The sequence below is a fragment of the Neoarius graeffei genome, chromosome 1, assembly GCF_027579695.1.
Source record: "Neoarius graeffei isolate fNeoGra1 chromosome 1, fNeoGra1.pri, whole genome shotgun sequence".
In the NCBI taxonomy this organism is placed as follows: domain Eukaryota; kingdom Metazoa; phylum Chordata; class Actinopteri; order Siluriformes; family Ariidae; genus Neoarius; species Neoarius graeffei.
In genome coordinates this window covers 82,239,551-82,259,324 of record NC_083569.1, presented here as the reverse complement: position 1 = coordinate 82,259,324, position 19,774 = coordinate 82,239,551, and positions in this window count along the sequence as shown.

Below are 19,774 nucleotides of genomic sequence, written 5' to 3'. Positions count from 1 at the left end.
GTGTTTAGACTTAAATGGAGGATGTGTAGAGAAATAGTTTTGTTATTTTCATAAATAAAGATTTTTTTCAATTTGTCTTAGAACTTTTTGACTTACCCTGACATCATCAGATTTTCACACAAGTCCTAAAAGTAGATAAAGAGAACCCAGTTAAACAAATGAGACAAAAATATTATACTTGGTCATTTATTTATTGAGGAAAATGATCCAATTGCTTTCAGTATCTGGTGTGACCCCCTTGTGCAGCAATAACTGCAACTAAATGTTTCCGGTAACTGTTGCTCAGTCCTGCACACCGGCTTGGAGGAATTTTAGCCCATTCCTCCATACAGAATGGCTTCAACTCTGGGATGTTGGTGGGTTTTGTCATATAAACTGCTCGCTTCAGGTCCTTCCACAACATTTCGATTGGATTAAGGTCATGAATTTGACTTGGCCATTCCAAAACATTAACTTTATTCTTCTTTAACCATTCTTTGGTAGAACAACTTGTGTGCTTAGGTTCATGTCTTGCTGCATGACCCACCTTCTCTTGAGATTCAGTTCATGGACAGATGTCCTGACATTTTCCTTTAGAATTCGCTGGTATAATTCAGAATTCATCGTTCCATCAATGATGGCAAGCTGTCCTGGCACAGATGCAGCAAAACAGGCCCAAACCATGATACTACCACCACCATGTTTCACAGATGGGAAAAGGTTCTTATGCTGGAATGCAGTGTTTTCCTTTCTCCAAACATAACACTTCTCATTTAAACCAAAAGGTTCTATTTTGGTCTCATCCATCCACAAAACATTTTTCCAATAGCCTTCTGGCTTGTCCACGTGATCTTTAGCAAACTGCAGATGAGCAGCAATGTTCTTTTTGGAGAGCAGTGGCTTTCTCTTTGCAACCCTGCCATGCACACCATTGTTGTTCAGTGTTCTCCTGATGGTGGACTCATGGACATTAGCCAATGGGAGAGGGGCCTTCAGTTGCTTAGAAGTTACCCTGGGGTCCTTTGTGGCCTCGATGACTATTACACGCCTCATTCTGGGAGTGATCTTTGTTGGTCGACCACTCCTGCGGAGGGTAACAATGGTCTTGAATTTCCTCCATTTGTACACAATCTGTCTGACTGTGGATTGGTGGAGTCCAAACTCTTTAGAGATGGTTTTGTAACCTTTTCCAGCCTGATGAGCATCAACAACGCTTTTTCTGAGGTCCTCAGAAATCTCCTTTGTTCATGCCATGATACCCTTCCACAAACACGTGTTGTGAAGATCAGACTTTGATAGATCCCTGTTCTTTAAATAAAACAGGGTGCCCACTCACACCTGATTGTCATCCCATTGATTGAAAACACCTGACTCTAATTTCACCTTCAAATTACCTGCTAATCATAGAGGTTCACATACTTTTGCCACACACAGATATGTAATATTGGATCATTTTCCTCAATAAATAAATGACCAATTATAATATTTTTGTCTCATTTGTTTAACTGGGTTCTCTTTATCTACTTTTAAGATTTGTGTGAAAATCTGATGATGTTTTTGGTCATATTTATGCAGAAATATAGAAAATTATAAAGGGTTCACAAACTTTCAAGCACCACACAGTAGATAGATAGATAGATAGATAGATAGATAGATAGATAGATAGATAGATAGATAGATAGATAGATAGATAGATAGAAGCATTTTATTGGGAAATATGCCACTTGTATTTTTCATATTTGTCATTAAGGTCCAAAACTGTGACATAAATCTCTATATGTCACTTGTAAGGAAATTGATGAATTGTTTTGATAAATTTGGGTCCTTTTGGTTTGTGAATGTGTCTATATAATAAAAAGAGCATCACACATTGACTTAAAGATATGAAGTTTATCTTTTCATGTTGAAAAATTCACTTTTTTCATACAAAATTCATCATGGAACTGAGTGACATATTTTCCGATATTTCACTCCAATGACGTCACTCCCAGTGTTTTCCCGCTGACTTAACCCACATTGTCAAAATAGTGAACCGGTTCAAAATTAAAATTCTTTTGAATAACTTTGTTTGTTTGTTTGTTTGTCTGTTTTTGTGGATGTGTCCATAAAGAACTTGACATGGTGGTGCGAAGATATGAAGTTCATCTTCTCATGCTGAAAATATTTTCTCTCCTTTGCTATGCTCACTCGTGAATATATTCACCACTCGAAAATAAACTTCGAAAAGAAAAAAAAAAAATATATATATATATATTTATATATATATATATATATATATATATATATACACACACACACACACACACACAGCATGTTGCTGTACCTATATATGTGGTTTTTTGAAGGAAAGAAAATGAATGAAATGTGAGTGATTTCCTTTTAACAAATTAGTATTGTTTGTGTTGTGATAGTAGGTAGCATAACAATCCTTAACATTATGTATTATTTAATGATAAAATAGTATGGATTTAATCTTTACTCTTGTCTGGTGCTCAGTGTCCCAGGGTTCCAGTGCTCTGTAGATGCTGTGAAACAAATAGAAAAAGTATATAGTTTGTAGGTATTAAGCAACTGGGTAACCCCTGGCATCCCTATCTCCCAGGACCACTTTAATGGATTCCTCTATTATAGTCATTACCACTGTGACAGCATCACTCCAGTACCATTTCTGAGGCACCCATTTTCCTCGTAAATACAGTCACGGGTCAGGCTACCTAAGGACAAGGGTGCTTGTGTATTGGTCTTTAAAAAGTTTAAAAAGCTGCGTATGTATGCTCACCCCCATTTGTAGGTCCAAGCCTTTCCTTTTAGTAGAGATTTGACATGACTTGCCAGAAAGCTCAAGTTGTGAGTAAATCATTGTGGAAAAAATGCCCCCAACATCCCCAAAATTACTGGTGTGGTCTTTTAGAGTTGTTTGGTGCTAGTCGAATGCGCCCTTTTTCTCTTTGACTCCCTGCACTTCCTCTTTCAAAGAAGAGGAATGGACCTAATGCAACCAAAATATAAAATTGTGATTTTATTTGGACAGTTGGGTCATTATTACAGTGCTCCAACCTTGTATGTTTTGGAAAGGCAAAACAGCAAATGGAAAATAAATTTTATAATAGATTACTGTGCTCCATGAGTCTTTGTTATGTTTTTCCTCGAAAAGACCAGCACCAAACCTTTGTGCAAAGTGATGATAGGATTCCTGAGCTTAGTAACAATTACCTCATACAGTTCACTCAGAAGAATTGTAGCATCTGCATATTTGCACTGTTTATGGATAGTCACTTAGATCACATTATTTGGGTTTCATCTAATGTCCACTTGTGAATTCTTGCTATTATCCATCATTCCTTTCTTTGTAGCTACAATATTTATTCTTTGTTTATTATAGTTTTATTTCTGTTTTCATTCAATTTATTTTATTCAAGCAGGTTTTTTTTTACTATTTTAGCTTGACTCAATATAAATGACATATACTCAGGTCAACTGGATCAGCTTTTGAATATTTGATAATACCTTTGTGAACCAAAACATTAAAAGAAAATATCATGATGTAATTTATCACTGTGAATAATATCAGAGGCACATACAAATTAAGGGTGGCATGGTGGTGTAGTGGTTAGCGCTGTTGCCTCACAGCAAGAAGGTCTGGGTTCGAGCCCCGTGGCTGGCGAGGGCCTCTCTGTGTGGAGTTTGCATGTTGTCTGTGTGGGTTTCCTCCGGGTGCTCTGATTTCCCCCGCAGTCCAAAGACATTTAGGTTAACTGGTGACTCTAAATTGAGTGTGAATGGTTGTCTATGTCTGTCAGCCCTGTGATGACCTGGTGACTTGTCCAGGGTGTACCCTGCCTGTAGTCAGCTGGGATAGGCTCCTGCGACCCTGTAGGACAGGATAAAGCGGCTAGAGATGATGAAACATTCATTATTATAGCAATGATACTCTCACAGGCGTAATCAAGGCTTCGAATGATTCTAGTTTTAGAACATCTCTGGTTATAATTGTGATATATTGAGATGCAGTACAGCAGAAAGAGGAAGAGCATAAGATATAATGATGCTATTGGTGTGAAAAATTAGCACAGTGGTTGAATACACACACACACACACACATATATATAAAAAGCAGCCTCTGGATGCTCCGGCTTCCTCCACAGTCCAAAGACATGCAGTTAGGCTAATTGGTGGCTCTAAATTAACCGTAGGTGTGAATGTGAGTGTGAATGGTTGTTTCTCTCTCTGTGTCAGCCCTGCGATAACCTGGCAACTTGTCCAGGGTGTACCCCACCTCTTGCCCATAGTCAGCTGAGATAGGCTCCAGCTTGCCCGCGACCCTGCACAGGATAAACGGTTATGGATGAATATATATATATATATATATATATATATATATATATATATATATATATATATATATATATACACACACATACACACAGGGTTAGTCCAAATTATGTTAACACTAATGGATTGTTTTTCTCCTGAATGTGTGGTGCACCATGACCATGAAATGTGTGTCTGCATGGTACTCTTGCTCGAACAGGTTGAGACCGTCCTGTAAATCAACTTGCACATACGTATGATGCATGTTTTGTGAATAAATGGTTTCTACCATTTAAGTGTTAACATAATTTTGGCTAACCATGTGTGTGTGTGTGTGTGTGTGTGTGTGTGTGTGTATATATATATATATATATATATATATATATATATATATATATATATATATATATATATATATATATATATATATACATTCTCACCTACAGTAATAAAACTAGAAGATAAGTTTGTCAGACTTTTTAGACTTCAAAAACTATATATTTAGGAATTTTTGTGTTGCTTTTCTTTACAATAACATCATTAAGAATGGAAATGTCATAAAAGAGTGCCTATACAATACATTCCTTCTTTGAAATGTAACTGTTGTTCATTATTTGTGTGTAACATTTAGGTCAAGACTCATTATGCCTGCCCCCAATAATGCTGAACTGGCTAAATTATACTGCTCAAGATATGTCACATACAGAGCAAGGCGAAATGTTTTCTGAATGCACTTTTGTTGTATTGTATGATTTCATAGATGGAATAGGTAACATCTGAGCAGGTAATGCGATGTCTACTCCAGGCATAAGCATTGACTCATCAGAGTACTAAGGATTATTGTGGGGAAATTACAACTAACGTTATTACATTGCATCATGGGAAAACTGAGTAAATTAATCACACAAGGTGAAATGAGAATGCTCCAGCCCAAAGGGCTGTGATTCAGCTTGGCCTCATGGTGGCACCAACATGTCAGAAACAACCTGTTGCTTCTACTCAACACCTGAGACTGCACATATGCACACACTTTGCTTTAGTCAGTATGGAGTAGATGTTTCTTGTGTTCAGTCTCCCATGGCAGTGTTCTTTAGTAAAGCTGTTACTTTAAAGTTTTATACCATAAGAATGATCAGTGGAATGATTACTTGCCTTTGAAATAATAAACTTTGCTGAGTCAACAAGATAAAAAATAAAGTTAAACAACTGTGCTTTGGCTTGCACACTGTGATACAGACAGTCTTTTGCAATTACACACAGATAATGGAAGAGAGGAAATGATCTAAACTGACACAAAGTAGCACAGACAGCTAACACTTCTGATGACATCAGAGGAAACCCAGTCTGGCTGAAGACAAAGTAGTACGGTAAACAGACAGCTGTGTTGCAGTGGTTAGGAAATCTATGGAAGAGAAGAGTAAGAAGACAGACAGATAAACATTGAGTTGGAGTATACGGAACAATAACAGTCATGTGTGACTCAAATCAAGGTTTTTATCAGCAGTTCATGGCAATGATTTTTCCTGATAATTCCACAGAGATCTTGAGAATGCATGCCCCAGTACTGCATAGCTGTTTGAACCCTGAAGTTCCCTGATCTCTTTGCTGACCTCCACTTACTGTGTGCCCATACACCTGGCCACTGAGGCTATTTCCCCAATCAATCTGGGACGACCTCTTGCCCTTCTTAAAATCCCCTCTCCCTCGCTCTCTCTCTCTCTGTTGGGATCCGGAAGACCTGCATTAGTTCTGACATGCAGAAACACTGATTCTGTAAGGGTTGTGACCTGACACAGCAGGTCTTGGCAGGGTTTTAGTGCAACGCAATCACACATCTGCGTGCCCCAGTGCAACGCTACCCACTGCGTTCTCTGCTCACTCTGTTCTGCATTCAGCACCACCACCCCCTCTTCCAACCCAGCCTCAACAAACCAATAACCAGCTTCAAGTGCTGCTTCAGATGTGCAGAGCAAAACCAGTCCTAATTGGGCTACTGCAGGCTTGAGAGATGACCAACAAAATACGCTGGTGGTGTGAGGTTGGGGGGGGGGGGGGGGGTTTCCACATCTTTGAGGTTTACACTTTAACATGTGTCTCTTTTGCCTGTGTTTTCTTAAGATGACATAAATATCTTATGGTCTGTGTGTGTTATTCATTTGTGCCTATTTTGTTCTTCTAATGAGTTTATTTTGTAGATGGTAGCTTCTTTTGAATATCTGTGAGTTTTTAATGACCCTCTTGGTGACTAATGAGTTTTTGAACTGTAAAATATAAAGTAAATATAAAACTGACTCATAAAATTTCTGAAATAAACACATACACACATGCATAATGTCCAGACCTCTGTCTTACTATCCTTGTAAGGACCATGATTATTTTTGCAGCTAATTAATGCCATGTACCTAAATCCAATCCTAACCTTAACCTCGGCTTTGTGTCTTTTAGTTTTTTTATAACACACACACTCCCCCTCTGTCTCATTCCTTTCTGTTTCCATTCTAGCCACCTGCATTCTCGCAGATGTTGCCAAGTATGGACCATGTGATGTGTGTCCCATTGTCTACAAATCAGAGAACAGTGTGAAAAGGTCTGTATTTGGTGTATTTGGAGGGATGTCCTAAAGGAGTTTCCATACTGGTGTTTTGCTGAAGCAACTGAAATCAGTAATTAATTGAATTTACCGACTTTTGCAAAGCAATACTTTTGACATCATAATCCATATGGTTCATAATCTATAATCGAAGGAAACTTTGATGATAGATTATTTGATATCTGTTATAATCTAAGCAATTCTAATTTGTACTTAGACAGTAGTTGGAAGAAGGGATAATTATTGCAAGTTAACGTTTCTCTCAGCCTTGAAACATTCCTAAAAGTCTTACACCTCTTTCCTATGGTAATGAGTAATGGTGCCCCTCCTCAGGGCTGTAATTGCCTGCCAGGCTGTTGCCTTCCTATTGTCCCTTGAACAAAAGGAGCTGCTGCCCTCTCACGGGCTATGTTACAGTCTGTCACATGAGGCAGACACTCTGGATCGGCCACTCTTTAACTTCTGTGGTACATCAGATTACTTCCAATGCCTCTGTCTGCTTGGCACATCCAATTCAATTAGGCCCTATTAGTCCTGGTCTCATCCAACTGTTCTCTCAACTCCTCCTTTCTGTTTTCTGATCCATCCCCCTTTTGGTGTCATCCTTCAACCACCCAATGACTTTAGCCTTACTTCTCCTCCTCTCATCCACTAGGTCAGTCTATCAGGCAGGATGGTGGTGCACATCACTGCTCCCTGGCATAGATTCGGTCCTCATTGTGTGTTGTCCATGCCTTTTCTTCCAACACTACACTCATTCTCTTTGCAAATGAGAGGCTTTGACAAGTGAGCAGAGAAAGAAGGGATGAGGACAGAAGGGAGGGGGGAGGGAGGAAGGGGCTGTTGGTTTGGGTCTTGTTGCATTCCCATGGAGCAAAAAGTTAATGATGGCTCTTTTATGATGCCGGAAGTTTATGTGACAGAAAATCACAACAAGTGCTTGTGAGCAGCAGCAAACAAACAACAAATCTGGACTGATGAGGGTTTTTAATTATTCCTATTGAACTAGAGAGACTTAACATTCCTGCAAATATATGCTAAGTTAGTTAGCAAAATAAAGTGAGGATAATGTCAGGGCTATTAAACATGACCCAATGTGATTCAACAAGAATGCAATGGATTCAGGACCATTATTACATTTTATATTCTTGAAACAAAACAACAATAATACTGTTAACACTTTTAATATCAGATTTTCTGTTTCTCACACCTCTTCCCTCTTCATGAATAATTATCTCTCATCTTTCATTAATAAAGGCCACTCATATGCCTGTCTTGCCCACTTGGCCTAATCTGGCCAGACAGCTTCATACCATAATTGGTGCTAACATCCAGATGGATGGGGCCCTAATTTACCATTCCTAATAAAGAGAGATGGCTGAGAGGCGGCAGAAAGGGGGAAGGCTTGATTTGTTGGTTATAGATACAGAAGCAGTAAACACCCCAGGCCTCAGACCTCAGGCCTGACAGTTTGAGCAGGCTTTTGTTCACACATTTGTTCAAAAGAGAGGGTTCCCCTACACTCTCTCCCATTCTGGGCCTTCGTCATACTCGACTTAGTCATACTGGGCTTCTGTCTCTTATCCAATCTCTTTCTCTATCTCTCCTTCCCTTGCTTTTTTCTCTCAGTCAGGTTTTTTTTTTTACTAATACGTGGTTATGTTTGTGTATAGGTTTTGATGAACACATCACATATCTCTGAATGCTCGTTTCAATTGTGTGTGTGTGTGTGTGTGTGTATGTTAGTATGACCCTCTTGTTAATAATGAGGCTGCAGGTTATGACCCCTGCACTAAATGAAAGACGAGAGGAAGTCTGAATTTGAGGTGCTTGGTAATTACTCACATCTGTGCACAAAATGGATTTGTTTCTGTAAGACAGTTGGTCCATATTAGTCTTAGAAATATAATAAACTGAATTAAAACGTAAAAGATGAATGCTTAATGAAATAAATTGAGTGTTTAAATATGTCTGTTTGTCCATCTAAATGTATTTATAAGGACACCAGGACTAAGAATAAATCAGTGAATATTTATTTGTTTTGCTTTTCATAAACATATTCATTGCTTTTTGGAGTTAACGAACATCATTAATAAAGGAACAAGAAAAGAAAAAACATCCAAGGCATTTGAAAGATTCGAGTAAAATCTCACTTTATCTAGTATTGTTTAGTTAAAGATATTTAATCACAAGGAACAGGTGAAGTTCCTCATAATCAGATTAAGCAGTTTTTCTTTCATTAAGGATCACATTATGAACATCCATCTAGCTAGGTGGCCTAAGGTAATGTGCAATATAAAGCATCACTCTGTTGAATGGAAAATCCTTTAACTTTTACACAGCTGAAGACTGAATGACAAGCTGTGTGTGTGTGTGTGTGTGTGTGTGTGTGTGTGTGTGTGTGTGTGTCCTTGAAAGATAAGTCTTCCTATGATTGTAAACATTATTTATATGTTATAGTTTGTGCAGATACACAAATCATCATTGGGTGCAAGACACAAAGTCATCATGACCGTAAGCTAGACCAGACCGCAGAATAATATGCAAGGTACAAACCTCAAGATGGTATTTCAGTGTCTTTGAGTCACAAATCCAGGAGATCACAGTATTTCGTCCTAGAAAGGCGAAGCACTGGAGTCCTCAGGGACTTGGAGGCTAATTGATTCTGAACAGAGATGAGGAGAAACAAAACACATTCACAGTTAGTGTGTGGGAGTGCTGGTACATGGCAAAAAAAGCAAAAGGCATAAAGACCAAGTTGTCCTTGGGCAGGGGAATGAAATTGGAAGTGAAAATTGGGGTCAATAGGTCTAACAGTGAGGAGGTGGCTTTAGGCGGGAAATATGCTCATGGGTTTTTTTTTTGTTTGTTTGTTTGGTGGGGGTTTTTTTTTAGAGAATATCTGGCGACACACCTCACTGAATTCCTCACATCAGAGTTACACTTTCAAAGAAGAGGCCGTCAACACAAAATGCCGTCTTAGCTGACATTTTCTGTTTATATTTTATTTAATATTTTATAAAAAGTGAATGTACATTCATTATAGTAGTGCCCAGGGGTTATGGCTGAAAACTTATGCTAAAAAAGAAATGAAATGTAAGACATATACCGAGACCACACTGAAGGATGAGAAGATGATACAATTTTGTATTTTTTATTCCATGGTTTCACTGTCTCATGCTGACAGCATTAACAAGGGGAAAACATACTGAAAGACTCTGCCAAGGACATGTATTGCCTATTAAATGAAGGCATAGAAACAGTATTTTGACCTTCATACGCATAGTTTAAATGTAAACAGCAAAAACAGACCCACAAAAGACTTAAGAAATTGTTCGTGCTTCTTGCACAGTAGGTGCTTTGTATATTATATGGCCTTTATGTCACTGGATTTCTTCTTGAAGTCCTTTGAGACACTGGCAGACATGAAATTTATCCTTATTACTCATGCTATTTAACATAATCACACATTTTCCTTTTTCATTCACACAGTGTTTCATCTCATCTCATTATCTCTAGCCGCTTTATCCTTCTACAGGGTCGCAGGCAAGCTGGAGCCTATCCCAGCTGACTATGGGCGAAAGGCGGGGTACACCCTGGACAAGTCGCCAGGTCATCACAGGGCTGACACATAGACACAGACAACCATTCACACTCACGGTCAATTTAGAGTCACCAGTTAACCTAACCTGCATGTCTTTGGGGGAAACCGGAGCACCCGGAGGAAACCCACGCAGACAACATGCAAACTCCGCACAGAAAGGCCCTCGCCGGCCCCAGGGCTCGAACCCAGGACCTTCTTGCTGTGAGGCGACAGCACTAACCACTACACCACTGTGCCGCCACAGTGTTTCATATGAAACTTTTTCCAATAGCACTTGAAATATAGTGAGCATTTCAATTCTAAAACATGGTGGGAAACTACAGTGAATAAAAGCCGGAGCATCACTACATTATCTTGTGTCATGGTTATAATCCAAAGCTACATTATGGTTACAATATAAAACTTCATATTTAAATCTCCATAGAGCATTTATCTAAATGTTGCTTCCATATGCTGGCATAATTTATGTAACATAATCCATAATGTATTGTCTTTGTGTTTAATAAAAAAAAATTGATGGTAAATTTTGTGTATAGTTTTATGTAAGAAATAATTGTGTATAATTGTATCAAGAGTGATCAGATGTTCTTTTAAATAACTCAGCTTAATACTTGGGACAGAAGAAAAGCTTAGCCATTTATGCTCTTTAGCTTCTTTCATAATTACTGTATTGCACAATTATTCCCAACTTAACATCGAAGTGGTTCCTGTCTGCAGTGAAGCTACACTGTTAAGGCTGTTTTATTAAAATAATAACATATGGGGGGGCGGCACGGTGGTGTAGTGGTTAGCGCTGTCGCCTCACAGCAAGAAGGTCCTGGGTTCGAACCCCGGGTCCGGCGAGGACCTTTCTGTGTGGAGTTTGCATGTTCTCCCCGTGTCCGCGTGGGTTTCCTCTGGGTGCTCCGGTTTCCCCCACAGTCCAAAGACATGCAGGTTAGGTTAACTGGTGACTCTAAATTAACCGTAGGTGTGAATGTGAGTGTGAATGGTTGTCTGTGTCTATGTGTCAGCCCTGTGATGACCTGGCGACTTGTCCAGGGTGTACCCCGCCTTTCGCCCGTAGTCAGCTGGGATAGGCTCCAGCTTGCCTGCGACCCTGTAGAAGGATAAAGTGGCTAGAGATAATGAGATGAGATGAATAACATATGGGATAATAAATTCTATAAAACATAGCGTTTTTGAGCTACTGTAAACTATCCTGTCCCGCCTTTACTGGGAATTTGTATCCAGTGCTGTCAGGTCCAATTTGGAGGGAGTTTTCATTAACATGTCATCCCACCACAATAGGAAAAATAACATCTGGCACTGAGCAGAGCCAAAGGTGGTAAACTAAATGGCTAATATTAAGTACTTAGATTAAAATCAAATTAGATTAGGGCAAGAAAAACACACACTATAAGCAATGAAACATGCACATGTTTCTCTATACTAGCTTTCAGTTAGAGAGTTAAAAGTTGGCCAACTCCTTTCACTATAGGCCTCATATCTGCACAAAACACCCCTGAGAGTGAACAGAATTACACCACAGCCATGTAAGCATGAATCACTGAAGGAACATCCTGTTTACCTACAACAAGAGCTTGTGTTTTAGCGAGCTAGAAAAGATTAGCTAGCAGTACAGTTACACATCAGTTTTTGGGATCAGGACAGTGATCCATCAACTGAGTGCTGCTTGAACAGTCCTTGAATGTGTATTGACTTGCAACCTGTAGATTTATATGAAGTAGTGCACAAAAGGATGCAGCAGAATACATGCTACTAAATAATATTTTGTTCAAACATTCATTCATATTCATGAATGAATGTATATACAGTATAAAGCACCTTTATACTTTAAAGACTTTCTCTTCCACTAGTTCCTTGCCAAAAATTGGATTGCATTTTTGGATTTAATTGCGGAAAGGTATAAAATTCAAGGTTGCACAAACTGTAGAATTGAAGAAGTTAAAAGAAGTATTCTCAAATAATTATATATATATATATATATATATATATATATATATATATATATATATGAATGTTTTACTGGGAAATACACCACTCGTATTTTTCATACGAAATACATCATGGAGCTGAGTGACATACTGTATTTAACTAGAAAAGTACTCAGAGAGCGCAGACGTCCGCCAAGAATCCTTTAAAAAAATCCGGGATCCAGAAGGTGATCCAGATCACCGCCAAAATTTAAAGGATTGTTACTTGTGCCCAGTCACACCTCTGGAAAAAATTTCAGAGCAATCCGTTCATAACTTTTTCCGTAATGTTGCTAACAGACAAACCAACAAACAAACAAACCAATGCTACCCAAAACATAACCTCCTTGGCGGAGGTAATAACATTGGCTGGCATTGAGTGGTATATCAGATATATTCCATTCAGCTAGCATGATACTGAATGAGTAGCTGAATGGAATATATCTGATAGACCATGAAAAAAAGCCAGCCAGCCAATATTATTATTATTATTATTATTATACATACACATTCCTTTTGGGTGTTCAATGCATCTTCCTCTTTCAAAATTCTCTCAAAATCTTCCATATTTAACAAAGAAAACCTGGCAGCCATGCTTGTTTACAAATTGTCACAGTCGTTCGGTAGTGCAGAAGTTTTACGTCTCCAACGTGTGATGTCATATTGTCTTGACAACCATGCAATATCATAAACCATATTCAATGTTCATTCTCCACTGGGTAGAGTGACATAATACATATAGGATAAGTGATATGCTAACAATATTACATGCTATCGAACCAAATGAATGAAACCCACTAGAAGGGAATAGAACACGTTTTTATTCCATCAAAAAAGTGTCCTGTATGTATAATAATTCCTGAAATTTCACTCCCATGATGTCACTCCGAGTGTTTTCCTGCTGATTTGATGGGCGTTGTTAAAATGGCAAACCAGTTCAAAATTAAAATTATTTTGATTAACTTGTGTATTTCTTGTGGCTGTGTCTAATATAATATATAATGTTAAGAATAATATATAATGATTATCATTATATAAGAATAATGTATATTATTTTTTTCGCGGTCCGGTTTCCATCAAATCCTGTGCTCTGATTGGCTGGCGAGCGGGTCTGTATCCTACCATACGGACCCCAGTTACGGACCCCAGTTACGGACCTCTGGTGACTCGCTCGTTCACAACAACAGCAACAACAAACATAGTAGCATTTTTTGTTAACATTTATCTTTTTTTTAATAAGATTTATTTATAAGGTTATCAAAAATCTTATAAATTTTTGCCAGCATTTCTCAGGAGAATAACATTAATTTTACATCATGGATAGTGATAATGACAGTGTTCAGAGTGAAAGCGAGTTTTACTACCCTGAGGAAGAAGAAATAAAACATTTCAAAAACATGGCTGAATCCTGAATGACTCAATTTTGTATAAATAGGGGACTACATAGGCGCCAAAATGTAGTTTTTTTCCTGCCATGGAAGTGCACTTGTATACCGAGGAGGAAGCAATTTGCATTATAGCCATGAATGAGGATTCAAAATAGCATTAATTTTACAGCATGGATAGCGATAATGACCGTCTTCACAGCGAAAGTGAGTTTTACTACCCTGAGGAAGAAGAAATAAAAGAAAACATTTCAGGAGAAACCTAAAAACCTGTAACTGTTGCTAACGCCGAGCAAAAACATGGCTGAATCTTGAATGACTCAATTTTGTATAAATAGGGGACTATATAGGTGGAAAAATGTAGTTTTTTTTCCTTCCATGGAAGTGCACTTGTATACCGAGGAGGAAGCAATTTGCATTACAGCCGTTAATGAGGATTCAAAATGGCGGCTCAGCTCAGTTTTCCCTTTCGGGCGCTCTCGTTTTCTGTTAGAATCTGGTAAAGAAAAAATAAATATATTATTTACCAGCTTAAGGTCAGTCCATATGGTGAAATACCGTGACCTTGGCCTTGAATACTTTCAAGACCTCGGTCACGGTAGATTTCACGATACGGACCTCCCAGCTGGAAAATAACATATATATATTAAGAAAATTACATGGTGGTGCAAAGATATGAAGTTTATCTTCTTGTGTTGAAAAATATATCACTCATTCACTCTGCTCACTCATGAAATATACAGTATTCACCACTCGAAGATAAACTTCATATCTTCGCACCACCGTGTAATATCCTATTTTATAGGATGTTAGAGAGAGAGAGAGAGAGAGAGAGAGAGAGAGAGAGAGAGAGACAGACTACATCTTAATTTTTGGAGAATTCTTTTAAAAAACAAGAAATAGGTTTTGACTGATTTTAAATTTTTTGGAGGAATTATTTATCAAACCTTATACATTTCCATTTATTGGTCTCTTTGATTCCCTCTTTAAACACATTCTGAGATACTTTTGAGAGAAAAGTTGTCTCGTCCCTTATAGAATTGCTTGTCTCTCATTCTCAACTTACGTGTCCTCATTTTTCTTTTATGAAAGCCCATCTGGCTAAGAAGGGCCTGAGAGGGCATCGAGAAAAAGGAAATAAAGCTCTCAGCTTTGTCTGCACCTTTTCCCTTCAAATAACAAAACACATTTTCATCATCAAGACCTCATCCTACTCTATAAACATTGTGAAGAAGTAGTGAATAGTGAAGGAGAGAGTGGAGGTTTTTGTAATGCTATTTTGTGAATCTCTGCTTTACTTATTCCTTCCTGTCAAATGAAAAAAAAATAGATGTTAAACATTAATCCGTACTGAGTTGGTCTATCTACTAATTGTTACACTGCAAAATATAACATCTTAGCAAGTTAGAATATTTTTAATATAGTTGAAATGATCTAAACAATCAAGCATTTCCTATTTGAAGAATACAAGACACCAACTCTGAGATTATTAAACCTAGTTCTAGATTGTAATCAACTTATTCCAAGATATCTTCTCAGATAAAATTATCTGTCCATCAGCAAGATAATTTCACTATTTTAAGTACTTTTCTCCTCTAATTTTTTTTTCTTTTTTTTTGCATTGTACTTTTTTCCTTTTTTTAACTCCCATATTTTTAAATTGGTGAATTGCTTGGCTAAAATTGACATGGAAATGAAACTTTTTGACTATCCCTCCTTTTCTCTCTCCTCTTTCCCTTTTTTGTAGGTATTCTGAGAGGCTTCATTGCTTCTCTACCAGGAATGTCGAATAGTTTCTTAATGGCCAAGTCAGCAGATTGTGTGAAGCATGTCAAAACAAGCAGGCTTAATCGCGCCCTGGCTGAGAAAAGTGGACCATGCTAGGAAGCTGATCAACCCAAGGGGTCAGCCTGCAATTAGTCCCCAAGGGGGCCAAATTTGAACTCAGCCCAGCAGACATCCCCCTTGTCCTCTGTGTCTCTCTTGCACTAATCCCGTTGGCCTCACAGCTGATCCAATTCCTCTCCCCATTCTGGCCGCCCCAGTGGAAGATCTATGGCCCAATGCACCTCACAGTGGGTCACATGATTCGTGCAGGTGTGGAGGGGACCCCCAGCCCCATCACCCGCCAATTAGCGACCCTAATTAGTGAAGAGGCCTCCTGCAGGGTCACTGCACAGGGACTAGGGAGAGAGCGGATGGATGAAGAAAAGAGAAGGAGGTAGAAAAAAGGGAGGGAGGGAAGCAGTACAGTGATGCATGGCAAAAGCTGTAGAGGCCAGGACCAGACCTAACAGAACAGGCTTAATACTGATTACTTTAACCCAAACAAGCAAAAAGAGAAAATGGGGCATGCAAAACCTTCTACTACATTGAAGCTTTAGGATTTTTCTCCTTTCCTTACACTCTGAATATTTCCATTTTAAGGACTCATGGAAAGGCAATAGGGTATACAAGTTTACTCCATTTATTCTTAAAATGAAATAGTTTTACCATAAAACTTAAAACTAGAACCTTGCATAACTATATACGATCAGATTTTTTTTAATTCAGTGATTAATTTCATATTGATATATGACTGTGCGTTGTGTTGACGAGTTCTAGCATTCTCTCAATTTTATCTTGGTTACATGTACAACATAACACAGAACATCTCTTAAATAAAGGTGTTGCCCACCTTTGTTTGTGGCACAGCTGCTAGGTCCAAGATAGGAGTTATCCTCAGCTGCCCCACATAAATCACCAGGCCACCCATTTCGTGCTCACTCTCCCCAGCCATCCACTCTGCTGAAGAAAAGATGCCAATCATTTTAATTGGCACCCTGGAGTTGATTGTCTCAGCAAGCTTCAGAAAGAGAGTGTAGCTCTGAGAGGAAGGAGGGCACCAAACCATGTGGTTAAACATATTGTGGCCGTTTGGGCCTGAGCTTTCATGAAGAATAACCCAGTCACATTTACAAGCCATAAAAGAATTTTATATTTCCACAGAATGGCGATACACAGTGTAAGATGACTTTATACTATGAATTAAATGAATTTCAAAGGGTTTTGTTTTGTTTTCACAAGTTATGGTCCTGGCTTAGCTGGAAAAGAAGTCCGTGTAACATGAATTGTTTACGCCAGTCTGGTGTTAATTACATATTTGGTGCCAGAAACTATTGCCTATTACTTCTATTAAGCCTCAGGTTTCATGGAATCTATTATTATTATTATTATTATTATTATTATTATTATTATTATTATTATTATTATGTGTCCTCTCTCAAACAACAATTCTTATTCTATACATCTCTCTCTCTCTCTCACACACACACACACACACACACCTTTTCATACGCTACTCTGCTGCATGTAGACATCCTGCATAAACCAACTTCTAGAAAATAGTTAAATAACTTATTGTTGACTAGAATGAAGAAACTATAGCATACATATATTGGAAATACCTTGTAATTTTTTGTAACACATAAATATTAAGCAATACCGTCTAATGAAGGACTGAAGAATTGTTCATGACCATAGCTGATGTCTACTGTCTGTTGTATTTAAAGAAATTGCATGTTAAACATAAAGAACCATAAGAAATAAGACACACTCCAAAACTAATTACATAGACATATATTTATATTCATATGAATAAAAATACATATACATATTATACAATATTTTGGCTTCCATAGCCTGAGCATCAAAACTGCTCTTTCACCAAAAACACACAAAAAGTTTTTTTTCTTTTAAATAAGTGCAAACTGTTAATGTGACAAACAATTGTAAATCATTTTATAAAGGGCTTTTTTTCTTTTTTTCATCTTTACTTTTTCCTTTTTTACTGTAAGATGACACAATACCAACATGAAAATACTGTGCAAAGACTCATATGGTATATTTACATATGGTTGTGTTAACATTTTTTTTTTTCAAATTTGTTTGAAAAACGTTGGTGCCACTTAGTTTTTGACATTACAGAAAGATTTACCGACAAGAAATGGTTTATGGCTTGTGTAAGAACAAGAACACTGATTCACACAATCTCATATCTCAAACATAAAACCAGAAAGAGTTTACATTACAATCAAACTAGTGTGGAAAGTTATATATAGACGTCTCTTGTACCCTGTACTTCGGCTGTACCATAAATTTCACAGTGTATTAAAATGAAGGAGTAGATGGTTACATTTTATAGGCGGGTTAGGTGACAAATTTAGCACTTTATCACGAGTGTCACTTTGTTTCAAGCTCATAATGCTCCTCTCTCTGTTTCACATACACTTACTCACAACAAACACATGACAGTACAAACGTAGGAAACAGATTACTATACACTTAAATTCTGCATAAAATGCAATATGTTGGGGTATCAGTGTCAAATAGGCAATTCTTTGCTTGGTAAAAAGATTAAATTCAGTAAGACAATTTTGGTAAATATAATCTCTAAGCCTTTAAACTTCTCTGTCAGAGAGTTGTAAGCCAAGCAGTAAAAAAAAAAACAAAACAAACAGTAGTACAAATTCACTATCTGTGTCGAGGCATAAAAAAATCTAACACAGGATTTAATTTAAAAAAAACTTCTAAATGAAATAGAAAGAAGGGGAAACTGCTAAAGTTTAGTAGTACTAAACTAAACTAAACTTCAAAACTGCATTAAATATTTAACATCAGAGTCAGTAAATGATTAATACTGATGATTGAAAATAGCACTGTTTCACAACAGCATGGAAAATCATATGGTGCACACATGATAAGAGTGGAAAGAGGGCAATAGCCTCAATAGCTTTACCTTATTTACCAGGGCCAAAGAGTCTCACACAAAGAGCTCTCATCTCAGTACCCTAAACAAATTATCGCATTCAAAAGGAAAATCCAGTAAAGATGAAAGGTCAAGCAATGCTGAATCAGTGTTAAAATTAAGAGCAAAAAAGAAAATAGGCTACTGTGGCCATGACAGTTTCTATGGCTCATGACTGCAATAGTATGACCATTAGCTTTTGAGAAAGAATAGAAAAACATTGATTTCTGGCAGCTGTATATGTTCTGAGCCTGCCATCCAATGAGACATTGCCTGTTTCTGACACTAAAAATTTCTGATTTCTTAACCTCAGTGAAAGCTCTGACTTTTCAGCCGCACACCATAGGAAATACACATAACAACCAACACTGAAAGCATCTGGATATTACTTCATTTTAGCAGAGAGTGCACAGGAAAAAAAAATGTTAAGAAGTAAACACATATGAAAATAAAGTGCTTTAGATTTCATGGAAATGAATGAGGTGCTATCAAAGGCCTTAAAATTGTAACAAAACATGGAACAAATGGCAGAGTGTGATTACTCTTCCTGAGGTTTATTTCACTGCTTTATCAGTTACTATGACAATCAGAGTCATGATACAAGCTCCAGGTCCAGAAATCAATCAAATTTATGTAAATCTCTAAGAAAGCAGTTCCATATTATGTAGTGGAGATACAACAAACAAAACCAGGTCTAATCTTAGCGTTTACTTTCACTGATTTAGGAGAACTGAAGAAACCATCACAGGAAAGATCATAAGCAGACAGATAAGCGTTGCATTTTGACCCATCAGATATTACTACCAGTAAAGTTAAACAATGCTACGATGCGTTCTATGTGATTTGTTAATAAACAAATTTGAGGCTGTGTGCATATGTAAATAAAATGGTTTAGATCCTATGTGTGTTCAGTCAATAAATGAATCATAGAACACTACACAATAATGGACACCTAAGAAATATAACTTGCAGTCTGATTAGCAATCAGAAGTCCTAATTAGCTCCTAGAGTTGTGGCCTCCATTTGGGAACAAATTGCTAACTAGAAGTATGAGAAATAACGCAGAGGTGATGAGACTGATATCTTTGCTGTATCAAAGATGCTACACAATCATTTGTGTTCATGGTGCAAAAATTTTAAAAG